The 13,080-nt window shown below is 42.9% G+C and overlaps 1 non-coding gene across 1 annotated transcript; it reads right to left on the minus strand.

The window, feature by feature from the left end:
- Positions 1–7,543: 7,543 nt before the first annotated feature.
- TRNAI-UAU lies at positions 7,544–7,637 on the minus strand. Its single transcript has 2 exons — positions 7,600–7,637; positions 7,544–7,579 (listed from the first exon to the last, which is right to left on the minus strand). It is a non-coding gene; the product is annotated as a tRNA-Ile (tRNA).
- Positions 7,638–13,080: the final 5,443 nt, after the last annotated feature.

A 13,080-nucleotide genomic window follows, 5' to 3' on the forward strand; every position in this document is an offset into this window, starting at 1 on the left:
CTCCTGCCTCTGCCTCCCAAGTAGCTGGGACTACAGGCACCCGCCACAATGCCTGGCTATTTTTTGGTTGCAGCCATCATTGTTGTTTGGTGGGCCCCAGCTGGATTCGAACCCACCAGCTCAGGTATATGTGGCTGGCGCCTTAGCCGCTTGAGCCACAGGTGCCGAGCCGATCTTCATGTTCTTTAAGGTGAACTGCCAAGATAAGAGAACTCTCAATTAATGTTATTCATTTATCAGTACTTAATGTTTAACCTTTATTTTGCTAAAATAAATAAATAAAATTAACTCTCACCCTAAAGGGTTAGAATGAGGAAAGACAAAGAGTGTAAAGAGAACAAAGACTTCCATGATACCACAAGTGGAAAAAGAATACTGACAGCTACAATTTATTTAGAGTCAGGAATTAATCTGGGTGCTAAAGAAATAGAAGTAATTAAGACACAGGCCCAAGGAGTTCATGAGCCAATGGTTGAGAGATTTAAATTACAAAGAACACTAAAATAATGTAGCAAGTGCCTGGTGCAATAGATGAAGGCCATGAAAGGGAATTTGACCTAAACTGTTAGAGATGGAGCTCCCACCATACCCTGAAAGACAGACAATTTCTACCCACTAGTAGAAATGGAAGCAAAGAAAGAGAAGTGTCGGGGTAAAAGAGGAACATTTGCTGAGGTACAGAGGCCATTTGGGAACATGGACTGAGAGTAGGGAAATATTGAGAGATATTAATGAGATAAAATGAATCAAAAAGACCCAATAATAGAGAGCCAGAATAAAAAATGAATCTCTTCACAGAAATGAGCATAATCCTATGCCGACTATAAGCAGTTGGACATAAAAGTCTACAAACTGTATAACTTCATTTATATGAAATTCTAGAAAAAGTAACACTATTAAGAGTGCATGTAGTGAAAATAAGATGGAGTTATTCAGGCTAGGGCTGAGACTACACAGCTGGTCTGGTCAGTTTAGGTCCTACATGACCTTCATCTCCTATCTCCCATTCTTGCTATTTTGTAAATTGAGCTTTAACCTAAAATATATATATCTTGAGTATTTTAGGGCAATTGATTTAGGAGATTAACTTTTGAACTGGAATGTTGTTTTGGGTCATGGGTTATGCTGATTGTTGTTTATTATGGGTCTTAGGTTATACTGATTATTGTTTAAGATAAAAGTTAATATGGTTTTTACTTTGAGCTTTCTTGTATAAAACTGTAATTTTGAAAATGGAAAAACAAAACAGTCTTGGAGAAGCTACTCCCACTGTTCTCCAGAATAGCTGGCCTTCTGACAAATAAAGTTTGGTAGACCTATCCCCATTTCTGCATATTGGCTGACAGTGACAGGAGGCTGGACTCTCTTCATCTGGTAACACTATGACAGAAAGCAGATCAGTGGTGGCCAGGGACAAGAGTAGAGGAATGTGATGGACAAGAGTAGAGAAAGGTGTTGATAGACTACAAAAGGGCAGGAGGAAAAGTTTTTAGGTCATGGGGACTGTTCTACATTTTGCATGTGACAGTGTTTACAATAGTATATTGTTTATAGTATTATTGTTGTAGACAATATAGCATTGTCTACAATAAGACAGTATACTATTATTGTTCTAGACAAAACAGGGATTCCCACAAAATGTCCATGCCACTGGAACCTGTGAATGCTATCTTTCATGGCAAAAGGACTTTGCAGATGTGATTAAGTTAAGAATCTTTTCTTTCTTTTTTTTTTTTTGGAAACAGAGCCTCAAGCTATCCCCCTGGGTAGAGAGCCGTGGCATCACAGCTCACAGCAACCTCCAACTCCTGGGCTCAAGCAAGTCTCCTGCCTCTGCCTCCCAAGTAGCTGGGACCACAGGTGCCTGCCACAACGCCTGGCTATTTTCTTTGGTTGTAGCTATCATGGTTGTTTGGTGGGCCTGGGCTGGATTGGAAACTACCACCTTAGGTGTATGTGGCTGGGGCCTTAGCCACTTGAGCCACAGGCGCCGAGCCTTAAGTTAAGAATCTTAAAATAGGGAGATCATGTTGGATTATCTGGATGGGTCCATTTAATCAAAAGGACCCTTAAATGATGGAAGAGATAGAGTTATTCAGGCTCGGGCTAAGACATGGAAAGTCAGAGAGCCTTTAACAATAAAAGCAGAGATCAAAGTGATGCAATTCCTGGCTTTAAAGATCAAAGCGAGCCATGGGTTAAGAAATGTGGGCAATCTTAGGGCTGTCTGCAGTGATTTATGCCTATAATCCTAGCACTCTGGCAGGCCACAGTGGGTGGATTGTCTGAGCTCACAAGTTGAAACCAGACTGAGCCAGAGCGAGATCTCATCTCTAAAAATAGCTGGGCATTGTGTTTGGCACTTGCAACCCCAGCTATTTGGGAGGCTGAGGTAAGAGAATCACTTAAGCCCAAGAGTTTGAGGTTGCTGTGAGCTATGAGGGTGACAAAGTGAGACTCTGTCTCTAAAAAAAAAAAAAAAAAAAGAAAGCACTAATAGTCCAATGTGTCAACTGTTTATAGAGATACACAAATATCTACATGGGATGCTTCTTCTTCTTCTTTTTTTTTAATGGTCCTGCTTATACTAGTATTGATGGAATACTTCTAACCAACCACTTATACAAGTCAAGGAAGTAATTTTGTATATGAATAATATTTTCAAACACTTTTGGAAAACCAAGGCATATAATGATGTTGGTTGGTTGCTCCTTATGTCTCTAGACAGAATAGTGAGAGAAAAGGATAAGCTCAAGAATTTAATTTTTTTAACTTTATTCAAATTAATACAAGGATACAATATTTAGGTTACATTGTTCTCACTTCCAGAGTAAAGTTTCATTTGTAGAAGAGCCCCTCATCCAGGGGGTGTGTTATACACCCTCACAATGTACACATTAAGTGAGATCCCGCCTCATGCCCTTGCTCCTTACTCCATATGTCCTCCCTCCCACTTCCCTCTACCCCTGAACTGGACTAGAATAGTGTTTTATTGTTGTCAGGAACATGTAATTGTTTATGTTGATTTCATATTAGTATGGAATATGTTGGACATTCATCTTTCCATTCTTGCAATACTTTACAAAGAAGAATGTATTTCAACTCCATCCAGGTAATGTAAAAGATGTAAAGTCTCCATCTTTTTAATGGCTGCATAATATACCATGGTATACATATACTACAGTCTGTTGATCCATTCATGGGTTGATGGGCACTTAAGTTGTTCCCATGACTTGGCATAATTGGCAGCAATTATGAACTGAGTTGCCATAAACAATCTAGTGCAAAGGTCTTTGTAGGAAAATGATTTATGTTCTTCTAGGTATATACCTAGTAATGGAATTACAGGGTCAAATGGAAGGTCTACATTTAGATCTTTAAGGATTCTCCATAGTTCTCTCCAAAAGGGCTGTATTAGTTTGCAATCCCACCAGCAGTGTAGAAGTGTTTCTCTTTTCTCCACAAGGATTCAAATTTTCATCTGAAGAATCTCAGTAAATGACTCAAAAGTTTTTAGGTGTCTCTTGAGGGAGAGACTTGTTTCTCATAGCTGTGGTGCTGAAATTGCTGAAAATCAAACCCAATCATCATCCTATGATTGACTGAATTACCTCACAAGTGAATACCCAGCCTCATAGGATGTTTACTGTTAAAGTGAAAGCACTGATTAGGGGGAAAATGGGATTCTTTAAATGAGGATGGGGGTGTATGGGAAGACCCTTTCACCAGTGAAAGAGATCTCTCACACTCCATCAAAAGTCTCCCTCCCAACCATAGCCTAAGTGGGCTTCCCAACTTTAGTGGTGTCTATCAGCCTTTCCACCTCTGTTTTAGGGGATTAACTCTGTACTGTCTTGAATTTCCCTAAGGCAGTTGCCATACAAGACTGTGCTAATGCCAGCATGGTGGCTCACTGCCTATAAGCCTAGCACTCCAGGAGGCCAAGGATGGTGGATTACTTGAGTTCGGGGCTTGGAGACCAGCCTGAGCAAGAGTGAGACCCTGTCTCTAAAAATAGGAGGGCTTTGTGGTAGGCACCAGTAGTCCCAGCTACTTGGGAGGCTAAGGCAAGGGGATCATTGAATCCAAGAGTTTGAGGTTGCTATGAGCTAAGATGCCACAGCACTCTACCAAGGGACAAGGTGAGACTCTTGTCTCAAAAAAGAGATGATGCTGGTTCTTTTCAGGACCCACCTTCATCACCTCTTTACTTCTAGACCTATAACTGGGCTCAAATCTCATCAGATCTCTAGCGAACAGGTACAAAGTATGACCTGTGAGAAAGTGTATTATAGTCCTGAAGAACTTCTAAAGAACTGCTTGAGTTTTCCAATTTATATAAATAGAAGTTCGGTGAACATATGTGCAATTGGATATCAAGGGTGCACAACAATGGTGGAAGGAACATAAAGTTGGGTCAATCTGAATTTATTAATATAAATCCAATAAGCAGAGACTCTACATCTAATGTTGCATCTTAGGGAAGCAAACAGACTTTAATGGTTTGGTTAATTGGTTGGCTGAAACATGGATTAAAAAATGGCCTACTGTGAGAAAACTGGAGATGCCTGATTTCCTTTAGTTTAATGTAGAGGAAGAGATTCAAAGGTTTTAGGGAGATTAGAAGGTTAGAGTATGAATTTGTCATGTAAAATCTACTCATTTACACTGGAAGAGTCTAGAGGTTACACCTTTCAGTATTTTGATGCCCCAGCTACCTTATAAAGTTCTCTGACTGGTCTTCTCTATATGCGAGACTTTACAGCAGAAACCACAGCCACTCAGAAGAATCTAAATGCAATGGGCCAAGTGATGACACTCAGTTGACAAAGGAAAAGTGAGTGTAGTTACTCTAATAGACTAACAGTTAATAGCCTGACTCTTACAGACATATAGTAGCATCTAGTTAACCATCTTGTTCCTAGAAGTAAAACAAATAGGAAGTCTGTTAAATTTCTTTTTGAGACAGAGCCTCAAGTTGTCCCCCTGGGTAGAGTGCTGTGGCATCACTGCTCACAGCAACCTCCAAATCCTGGGCTCAAGCGAGTCTCCTGCCTCCGCCTCCCAAGTAGCTGGGACCACAGACGCCTGCCAAAACGCCTGGCTATTTTTTGGTTGCAGCGTCATTGTTGTTTGGCGGGCCTGAGCCGGATTTAAACCTGCCACCTTAGGTGTATGTGGCTGGCACCTTAGCCACTTGAGCCACAGGCGCCGAGCCTAAATTTTCATCTGATTGTAAAAGCAGATGACTTCCATGTCGAGTAAACAAAAATATAACTCAAATCATAAAACAAAGAATCAGGGCTTCTCAATTCTCCGATTTGAACCAGTTTGTAGACTCAGAACCCTTTGAATGAAGTGTTGGTAAGGTCTCCTTGAGGAAGGACTCCCTGGTACACGACCAAAAATTTATAGCATTGGTTTTTCTTCTAGCTTTCCTCAACCTACCACATATTACCAGAGTAACTGTGCTTTGGGAGAAAGAAAATTATCAGACCTCCTGGGGACTACTGCTCTGACCTAATAGTGATTCCAGGAGACCCAAACATCACTGTGGTACTCCAGAGTAAGGGATTGTAGAAGTCAGGTGACCAATGAAATTTTTGTTCAGATCTGACTCAATGTTTTTGAAATGTTGCAGGAAGAGATGCCCAGTGGAGAGAAAGAACACCGAAACACCATGTTTTAAATAGGAATGGCTTTATTTCAGTGAGAGGACAGAGTGAGGGCACGAAAGAATTCAAAATGGCCCTGCTCCCCTACTGGCTCAGCCATCTCCTTTTTATCACCAGTCAAAAAATTCCGACCAATGGGTACCTTTTTCATTGGTCAGTTTGAATCAAGCTAGGGAAGCAGGTTGCCACTTTTACAGAACTTCCAGCTTTTACAGAAGTGGAAGCAAGTGTTAATTTCCAGGTCCCAGGAAGTTAAAGTTCCTACAAATACCTAAGAGCCATTGGGAAGACCTTGCAAATGTATCCTTGGTGTCTCCTTGAGAAGACCTCTGTTCTCTTAGACCTCACTTTTTCCAGGTATCCTCACCTGGAAAGAGGGAGGTGGCGGTTCCCTCTAAGTGCTGCACCACCCCACCCTTCATCCTGCCCCAAGCAACTGCCTGGAGGAAGGAGAAACCCCTCCTAGTCTGTAAAGAATGCAGACAAATCCCCAGCCTGCAGGCCAGGCAGCCCAAGCACAATAGGATTTGGAAAGTTACCTAGAGTAACCTAAGGCTAATTATCAAGTCATTAACAATCCATTAAAGTGATTCCATGGTGATCTCTAACTGCCAGGAGGGCCCAATTCAGACAATATAAAATAAGACCACAGACCATTACCAGATCCTCTTTTTTGTTTTGATGAGGAACCCACATTTTGTTGCCTGTGGTAAAGGTATCTTGGTCTGTACATCTGTTATCTTGTTCTGTAAACCTATCTTTCCCTTCCTCAATAAACTTTGTTTCATGTTTGCCTTGCTTTTGGTGAGTGGTCATTCTTGGGCCAAGAGCACACTGAGAACTGAGCCAACCAACAGATACCCCTACCTAGCCATCTATGCCAGGTGTTTTACTGCTGGGGAAAAATTAGCACTTCTTGTTTCTCAGGTTTTTGTAAAGTAGGTGGCAGAGGACCACTCAGGACATTTAGGTTTCACAGATGGAAGTGTACAGAAAGGTTGGCACTTGACTGGGAGGCCTCACTAGAAGGACTAGCAGTTTTAGGAGAAAAAAAGAGGAGTTCATAATTTACCAGCCAATGGGGAGGCTGGACACTTCAATCTAAATTCCACTGCCCTCCGTAGAGGCAGAAAAACAGAGCTTTTTAAGAGAAGGTCCTTGGTTCTAGGTTATTATCATTCAGTTACAGTTAATGATTCAAATTGTCCAGTCTCTGCCAAAGACAAAGCCTAGATCTCCATGAGGGAGAGGGGAGTCTCAACAGTTCAGCTGAGCTATCTCTGGTAGCCCAAAGAAAGAGACATTCCCTTGCCCATCTGGACCACTAGCCTAAAGCAAGGATGCAGGTTTTAGTTCCCAAAAAAAGATAGAAAACATTTTTGCCATTTTTCCTCCACACCATTCCTCGGGTTACATAAGTTAAACAACTGCAGTGCGAACCTTGTGAAGGGAAACGCTAAACCAAGTGGGAGCAGCTAGTGCAGATCCCTGAACCCCAGGGACAACTGCAGGAAATGGCAAAGCATAAACCAGTTTTCTGCCTCCTTGCTCAGTCTCCAGAAAGCTGAAGATTTTTTTTTTTTAAGGGGAGGAGAAGAGGGTGGGGAGAAAGAGGGAGGCTTCTTTGAGACTGAATTACCTGGTTGTGAACACTTCTGATTAAAGAGAAAAAAATTACTGGATGAATTCAATTTGCCTCTTGGTTCGTCGTTTTCTTGTCATGTTTAAAATCCACAAAATGTCCTCCTAAATCAAAGGAATCTCTGTGGTCACACCATGGAAAATGTAACCATTTTAGCTTTCTGTTTAAGGAGAAAGGGAAAAAGGCATCAGAATGAAATGCCTGTGATAACCCAGGGAAGAAAACATGCTCCAGGTGAGGCTCGAACTCACAACCTCGGCATCACCCGCACATATACTGTTGTATAAGTACCGCGCGCTAACCGATTGCGCCACTGGAGCATGCTTTCCCTGGCTTCGCCATGCACACTCTACAGAGCCATGAGACACCGGTGTGCTCGCCCGGGCCTCGCGCGGGAGCGGGAGCGCGCTGGCTTGCGAGGGACTCTCGGTCTGCATTGGTTCGCCTCTTACAGCAAACACGCTATCGTCAAGATATTTCCATCTCTCCTAGAAGGATGTATATGATCCACACCCTTCGCCAGCAAGGGCCAGTATTACCCGGAGATATGGGGATGCTTCCTACAGAAGCCCCGGGGAAAAAAGCTGGGAGGAGAGACTACGGCTTCTCGCTTTCAATCCAGCAAGAGAATGATTTTTGCGTAATGCGAGCTATTTGGCTGACGAGCAGCTTCACCGCACACCACCCTGATGGCCTGTGATGCTTGCTACCAGACTGAGGACGCCGAGAAGCCAAGCCGGCTGGGCTGCGCGACCCTCCTGCTGCGCGTCTCCAGACACCAGCTGTGCTGCCGGCTGCACTCTTTCTCTCGCCGGTCGGGCGCCGTATTCTCACTGTAGCTCCTCTGGGTTGTCTATCCGGATTCCCTAAAACCATGCCCAAGCCTACCTAAAAACCCCATTCGAAGTCACAGAGCCAGCTTATCCCGCACTTCTTGAGGGAAAACTGGCACTGTAACCTAACCACACGTTAGCGCAGTGCATTACAGAGGTCTAGGCGATGTGCACGTCCAGCTCTCCATTCCTGTTTTGACCTTCTTTAGCAGTTCGCTGCATATTGTTTGCCTCTGTAATATATGCTCACCCAGTCCCTTTATCTCTGGGGCCTCTAAATACAAAGGCCAATTTTGTCTGTTTGCTTACCTGATTTTGGTCTGGGGAAACTGCAGTTGTCAGAGTACTTATAGACATAAGATACGAAGACTTTTGGCTTTTATAAAGTAATTTGTCAGTGAGGAGAATTGCGTAAAAGGAATAGCCCTCCAATTCATAACACAACACCTAATCAACAGAACTGAGAGTCATAGACCCGTGACCAAATTTCCCAACATTTATTTATTTGAAACAGTCTCATTTTGTCGCCCTCGGTAGAGTGCTATGGCATAGCTTACAGCAACCTCAAACTCTTGGGCTCAAGTGATACTCTTGCCTCAGCCTCCCAAGTGGCTGGGACTACAGGCACCCACTACAATGTCCAACTGTTTTTTTAGAGACAGGTGTCTTGCTCTTGCTCAGGCTGGTCTCAAATTCCTGAGCTCAAGCATTCCGCATGCCTTGGCCTTCCAGAGTGCTAGGATCACAGGTATGAGCCACCACGCCTGGCCAATCTCCTCGGGGTTTTTTGTTTGTTTGTTTTTGTTGTTGTTGTTAGAGTTTCACTTTATCGCCCACGGGAGAGTGCTGTGGCCTCACACAGCTCACAGCAACCTCCAACTCCTGGGCTTAGGCGATTCTCTTGCCTCAGCCTCCCAAGTAGCTGGGACTACAGGCACCCGCCACAACGCCCAGCTATTTTTTTGTTGCAGTTTGGCCAGGGCCGGGTTTGAACCCGTCACCCTCCATATATGGGGTCTGCGCCCAGCCCACTGAAACACAGGCACTCCCCAGTCTCCTCATTTTTAAAAGAAAAAGAAAAAAAAACACATGACACGGTGGGGGGGGGGTGGTTAGAACCTCTTCACATCTCTATGTCTATTGCACTGGTGTTTTATTTATTTATTTATTGAGAAAGAGTCTCACTTTATTACCCTCAGAGCCAGAGCAAGTCCTGGTCTCTAAAAACAGGCCGGCGTTGTGGCGGGAGCCTGTAGTCCCAGCTAGTCGGGAGGCTGAGGCAAGAGAATCCCTTCAACCCAAGAGTTTGAGGTTGCGGGATTACAGGTGTTACATGTGTTTTTTAAACAACAGGTTCCTACTTTAAAGTGAGGAATAACGAGAAGCAACACAGGCTTTTTGGTAGATGACCACCTCACCAGAGAATTTCCTAGTTCTACCACAAAATCCCAGAAGGAGAGATCTCACTCTGCTTGAACCTCTTCAGATTGCTTCATCTAATTAACAATAGCCACTAGCACTTACCGTAGTGATATGATTTGAATGTTATTTCTCCAAAATTCATGTTGAAATTTAATCCCCATCCTGACATAAAGAGGTGGGGCCTTTTGGGAAATGACTAAAGGTTAGGGATCTACTCTCCTTAATTTCATTCAGGAGAGTAGATCCCTAATCCTTAGCCTTTATTAAAGAGGCTTCACAGAGTTGTTAGGCTCTCCAGTCGTTTCTGCCATGTGAGAACACAGCAAATGAGTGCCATCTTTGAAGCAGAGCCAACAACCCTTGCTAGACACGAAATTTACTGGAACCTTGATCATGGACTTCCCAGCCTCCAGAACTGGAAGACATTTCTGTTCTTTATAAATTACCCTGTCTAAGGTATGTTGTTATAATCACCCTAATGGACTAGGACGCATGGTTCAGACTCTGTTCTATGTGGTTTACATAAACATCACAACAATAGTCATGATGCTATTTTTCAACATCTGATCTAAGTAAGAAGAGCCCTGAGCACTCTGAAATTAATGCTCTTAAGGGCTGAAAAACTTAAGGCTTACCGTATGTCACTGGATATTAAGTGACTTTCATCAGGAAGGCAGGTTAGTATACAACATGGGCTTCTTAAGCATAAACTTATGATCATGGAGGAAAAAGTAAATAAGAAATAAATGTTTTGAATTGTTCTTGTTTAAAAAACGCCCAACTTCTGATTTCTGCTCACTGGGTAGTGGGAAGCTGACCTATATAGACTACAGGGGTGAACTTCCCTGCCCTCTGGTTTCAAGTTTAATTTAATTATTGAGTGCACTAGCACAAGATCAGAATGACAGAGGATCGAAAGGTTGGAATATTTATTTATCTGACTCCCTTTCTGTGGGTTGACTAGGGCTAATTCATCAAAGGAGACCTTTCCTCAGATTCCAATAATGGAATCTTCTCTCCTTCAGGCCTAGGTGTGGTGACCACTCTTTTGTCAGTATCCATCCCTAGGGTACTGTCCTCTGGTTTGTCTTTCTTTCAGCCTGCCCACACCTTTATTAAACATAGCCTTTATTAAGTCCTCCTAAAATTATTGCAATTTTGAAAGCATATGTAGTGAGAATAAGATGGAGTCAGTCAGACGAGGGCCAAAATGACACAGCTGGTCTGGTCAATTTCGGTCCTAAGTGTCCTTTACCTCCTGTCTCCCATTCTTATTGTTTTATAAATTTAGCTCCCAGCCTAAATTGGAATGCTGTAATAGGTCACTGAGTGAGGCGGATTATTATTTAAAATAAGGGTTAATGTGATCTTTTCTTTGGATTTTTATGTATAAAACTGAGATTGGAAATGGAAGAACAGAACAGTCTTGGAGAGGCTACTCTCACTGTTCTCCAGAATCGCTGGCCTTCTGACAAATAAAGTTTGGTGGACCTATCCCCATCTCTGCATATTGGTTGACACTGATAGGCGGCTGGACACTCTTTGTCCAGTAACACTAGTAACTAAAATGTCTATTAAAGTTACCCCAAACAACAACTGTAGGCAATACTCAACTTCCCTCTCAAAAAATGATTCTCAAGGGCCCAAAACTTAAGATTCTGGTCATTCCCCTCCAGAAAATATCAGATATGGCTGTGCCTCATTTGCCATTTGAGAAAAGTGACAAGACTTGTTACAACCTGAGAAAAATGCCACTTACCCTTTGGTGCATTTTCTCTTCACAAACCTTTAAGACTATATCAATAAAGCAAAATGTTAAAATAATATTTTTCTTTCTTTAACCATTAGGCAAACTCCTATGAAATAGTATTTTATTTTATTTTTTATGAATTTATTTATTTTTGAAACAGAGTCTTACTTTGTCTCCCTCAGTACAGTACCACGGCATCACAGCTCATAGCAACTTCAAACTCTTGGGCTTAACCAGTGGTTCCCAACCTTCCTGATGCGGCAGCCCTTTAATACAGTTCCTGTGGGTTGCCACCTACTGGTTGAGACCCACTGGCTTAAGTGATTCTCTTGCTTCAGCCTCCCTGGGACTATAGGCACCTGCCACAATGCCTGTCTTTTTTTGGGGGGGGACAGAGTCTCAAGCTGTCGCCCTGGGTAGAGTGCAGTGACATCACAGCTCACAGTAACCTCCAACTCCTGGGCTTAAGCGAGTCTCCTGCCTCCACCTCCCAAGTAGCTGGGATTACAGGCACCCACCACAACACCTGGCTATTTTTTGGTTGCAGCTGTCGTTGTTTGGCGGGCCCAGGCTGGATTCGAACCCGCCAGCTCAGGTGTATGTGGCTGGTGCCTTAGCTGTTTGAACCACAGGTGCCGAGGCTGTCCTTTTTTTTTTTTTTTTAAGAGACGAGGTCTCCCTCTGGTTCAGGTTGGTCTCCAATTCCTGAACTCAGGCAATCCACCTGCCTCTGCCTCCTAGAGTGCTAAGATTATAGGCGTAAGCCATTGCACTTGGCCTCAAATTAGTATTTTAAACATCTCAGGGTAAACAAAGTTTATCTTTTGTTTTTTAAATACAGAGTCTTAGTTTGTGACCCTAAGTAGAATGCCATGGCATCATAACTCACAGCCACCTCAAACTTTTGGGCTCAAACAATCCTCTTGCCTCAGTCTCCCAAGTAGCTGGGACTAGCAGCACCTACCACAATTCCCAGCTATTTTTTAGAGATGAGGGTCTCACTCTTGCTCATGCTGGTCTTGAATTCCTCAAACAATCCATCTACCTCAGCCTCCCAGAGTAAACAAAGTTCATCTTATTATGCAGATAAAATTTCTCAGGTAATAAAAACTGTTTGGGAGCAGCCCCCAGAAGAATAGGCAATAGCCTGTTTGGGTGTGGTGATGATTTGTAATCCTCTCTCCTCTGCAGTGATTAATCTTCCCTGATTATTTGAGAATCCTAAGAAAAGGGTTCACACAACTGCATTCCTTTTGTGTCAGGGATAAGGCCCAAACTATAGCATGAGTTCTTTCTCAGTGACTGGCAGAGATGAGAGAACGAGGAAAAATGAAAAAGCCAAGGCACAAAGGTTTTTTTTTAAAGGAGCTGGATTGGGGTGACTGACCACCTTCAAGTGTGAGAACTGGTGGAAAGCCCCTTACTCAAGGCTAGCTCTGTTTTTATTACATACATTAAAGGGGGGAAGGGTAATTCCTTACATTATGGTTCTTGCTGGGCTTGCAAACTATATTAATTTGACCTATTCGCCTCTTACTATTTATTACTAGGAGCAGAATGTCAAAGCAGACCCCAATTAGACTATGTACACAAATATCAAGATGAGCAATTAACCCTTGGGAAGGCTTATGCTCAGATGAGCAGGCGCTTCAGCCCATACCTAGATGACAGAAGAAAGGAGATATTTTTCTCCTTATCTTTTCCTGAGAGACTTTTTCTGTCTCCAGTGCATTCTGCATTCCCTAACTCTCCAAAATC

This window comes from Otolemur garnettii, unplaced genomic scaffold (assembly GCF_000181295.1).
Source record: "Otolemur garnettii isolate 467f Iridium unplaced genomic scaffold, OtoGar3 scaffold00223, whole genome shotgun sequence".
NCBI lineage: Eukaryota > Metazoa > Chordata > Mammalia > Primates > Galagidae > Otolemur > Otolemur garnettii.